This window comes from Oryzias melastigma, linkage group LG14, assembly GCF_002922805.2.
Source record: "Oryzias melastigma strain HK-1 linkage group LG14, ASM292280v2, whole genome shotgun sequence".
Taxonomy (NCBI): Eukaryota; Metazoa; Chordata; class Actinopteri; order Beloniformes; family Adrianichthyidae; genus Oryzias; species Oryzias melastigma.
Genome location: NC_050525.1, coordinates 13,493,666 through 13,496,989, shown reverse-complemented (window position 1 = coordinate 13,496,989; position 3,324 = coordinate 13,493,666). Strand labels below are relative to the sequence as shown.

Here is a 3,324-nt window from a genome sequence, read left to right as displayed (position 1 = left end):
CAGGGGATGGCATATACATTACAAAATAAACATAAGATAAACATTACAATGTATACATTACAGAACAATCATTAAAGACAAGTTGAATATATTTAAAGACAGACAACTTTCATAAATACGTATAGCTTTTTTGTTTATACTTTTAGATATGGTACGTAAATAAGATTCCAATTCTTTTATAAGCACAGGGGAAAAAAGTTGTGTTAAGGAAAATTTTGCTTTGTGAATATAAAATTTACCAAATATAATTAATAGATTAATTGTTAATTTAACATTGAATGGAGTGTTCTTTTCAAGTAGGCCAAAAATAATACATTCAAATTTCAACTGAAATTTAGAATCAATTTTGCAATTTATAAATCGAATACAGTCTTTCAAAAACCTTTGGGTAATATTACAGTTCCAGAATAGGTGACTAATTGTTTCTGGGTGTTCTTTACAGAGTGTGCAGTTAGGATCAATTGTTTTATTGTATCTTATCATGTATTGATTAGTGGGATAGATTCTATGTAGAAGTTTGTAAGAAACATCTCTCATCTTATTGTTGATAAATAATTTCTGATGCAGAGTCCAAATATTATTCCATGGCAAGTCAGGGACAAATCTTTTCCAGTAGAAGACAGCAGAGGGAACAGAAATGACATTTTGTTGAAAAAGGGCACGTATGACTTTGTTGTTTTTCTGGGCAGAATTAAAACAGGATTTTCCAACAGTGGTGTCACTTAGAGATAGAAAGGAAACATTTTCATTAATGACTGTATTTTTAAAGAGTTCACAGATTTAATTAGTAATAGCATCAAAACAATGGCATATTCTTTGGGAGGAACAGCAAGGTTATACTTTAGGTTAAATTCTTCATATCTAAGTAAATGTCCATTCTGGTTAAAAAGTTGGGTGCTGCGACCTCCCGAGGCCGGGTTTGTCGGCCGGTGACGTCACAGCGTCGCGACAAGCGCTGTCCAAATTCAGGGTCTGCTTCAAACTCGGCCGACAAACGCGGCCTTACTCTTCCGATTTTTAAGGATCGTTCTGGTGTATCCTGCTACGCTGACCGTATCCCAAGATGCATTGCGGTTGGCCCCGAAGATTTTTTCTGGCAACAATGGCGGACGTTGATGCGGGACGCGGAGTCGGGGAAATTTTCACTTTTAAATGTAAGTAAAAACTATCATCTGATAAGTTTATGGTTTTTCTGATTAACATAAAACATTTTAACGTTATTTTGATCTGAAATGTTACAACAAAAGTGCTTATATAGCGGTCTCGGCTCGTATGCTAGATCCTGCTGCTGTTCTTCGGTCGTTTGCTTTTGTTCTTTCTTGATGAAAACGAAAAACAATAAAAACCTAATTTTATGTAATTTTAGGGGTCAAAGAACAGACGGCAGTAATTATAAAGCTCTGGGGCGAAAATTATCATCTTTTTACTGGTGCCAAACTTTTACCATCTGCTTGGGCAAATCCTACATTTATATATGTACCGACCCTGTTCTTCGTGAACTCCACTGCTCTGCTTCAGTAATTCCTGATTAGCTGGATTGGATGAGCTCCGTTTCTGATTGACTGAACACACCTGATCAGGTGAGCAGAAGTAACTGAAACAGGTTAAGCTGCTAAACAAACAGGGCAGGAGCTCAATAACAACAGAGCTGGTGACCATTACTGTAGAGTTGAGTGTTTTTGTGTTTTAATGTGAAACATTTTTGAGAGGTATTAAACCTGCCATCTCTCCAGCTTTGTTTTCTGTGTTTTTCAGGACAATCCTGAAGAAAATGGATCTGCTGGAGAAGTACAGCAGTGAGTGAAAGAGAAGAGAGTGAAGAAAGAGAAGGAAGGAGTAAGCTAGCAACTGGTAGAAGAAAAATAAGAAGAAACAGTGATGAGCTTCTAGACCTGATCAGAGAGGACATGAGGCAGAAGAGCAGAGCGCACGAGAGAGGAGGGAAACTTTTGACCAACTTTAGTCTGCTGGAAAGAATTGCTGTTAAAATCCTTAGATGTCTGAGAATAAATAAATTAAGTTTATATTTGATATATTAAAAATGTTTGTTTTTGTTTTGTTAATTTAAATAAAGATTTAAATCAAACACAGTGATTGTCATGGATTAATTGTAACTTTTATTTCCAACTATTTACAAAGATAGTCGACATGGATGGGGGGGCTTCAACTGAGACCCGGGCTGGAACTTTCTGGGTGGTGATTGAACATCTTGCAAGGTGGTCTGCAGAGAGTTTCAGGATCATCTTCACTGTAGACTGTATCGTCCATCTTCAGGGTTTGCAGGGCTGGCTGTGGACAGATGCTGCATGACCAAAAATGATCCATAAAAATGAGATAATGAATTTACAGGCTTTGGAAAAAAAAATCTAAAAAAAAAAAATCTCTTGATTATTTAATTATCTGTTACCAGTAATCAAGGTGGTACCTCCCCCAGGGCAGAAACCTCAGCAGATAGTTGGTCCTGCCAGAGAGCACCGCTGGTGACCTCCAAACAGCGTCCTCATCACCTCCTCATCTTCATCTGGATCCTCGGTGTCGTCAACACAGAGGCAGATGATGTGGAGGATGGCACACGCTGTGACAACCTGCAATATATACGTTTAAATTTATCTAAATATATTCCAAATAATATTGAAAAACTGCAGTGTGTTCACTTACAAGAGGTACAGAGGTGTGGTGCAGCTCCAGCACCTGCAGGAGGATGCGGATGTCACCGATCCTGATCAAGGAGGTTCAGGAAGACTGCAGGAGAGTTCCTGTTCACTCTGAAGTCTGGTCTGGGGTCTTCACTGTTGGACAAACAGCTCCAGGATTGGGATACTGGTTGATTCTGTATCAAGTGTTTCCGAATTTTGTGCGCTTTTCCCACACTTGAAAAAGGGCTGAGCATCCAAAGGAGAGGGCTGATTTACTCAGACTGCCACTTAATGTTGTTTTCCAATCTTTATTTATTTTTCCATTTTTGTTAGTGAGCAGTGAATATGTAAAAACCTTAAAAAAACACACACAATGATATGAATAAATATTTACAATGTAAAATTCTATCACACAACAGCAACAACCAACTTTAATCAATAACTTATATAATTTTAAGTGCCCCAATTTAACAATAAATTCATTTATATTACTGAATTTAAGTGCATGCTGAATGAATTGATATTTTAATTACATTTTTATTCAAGTTAATTCTTAACTTAATTTAAAAACATTTTTATTCAATTAAATTAATCAAACCCTTTGTTTTTATTTAGGTTCATACACCAATTAATATTATTTCAAAAATTACTCCAAAATATCATCAGCAAAGACCAATAACATTTACCT

The 3,324-nt window shown here is 36.5% G+C and overlaps 1 protein-coding gene and 1 long non-coding RNA gene across 2 annotated transcripts in view; both read right to left on the bottom strand.

The window, feature by feature from the left end:
- Positions 1-3,324, bottom strand: part of LOC112143034 (calpain-5) — a 115,461-nt gene that overhangs the window by 28,814 nt on the left and 83,323 nt on the right. The gene's annotated exons all lie outside the window — the stretch shown is intronic.
- The window catches only part of LOC118599615, a 2,603-nt gene continuing 1,383 nt past the window's right edge, over positions 2,105-3,324 (bottom strand). The window contains exons 2-3 of the long non-coding RNA XR_004949029.1: positions 2,659-2,830; positions 2,105-2,585 (exon numbers count right to left, since the gene is read on the bottom strand). This is a non-coding gene — a long non-coding RNA (uncharacterized LOC118599615). The remainder of the gene's footprint in view (positions 2,586-2,658; positions 2,831-3,324) is intronic.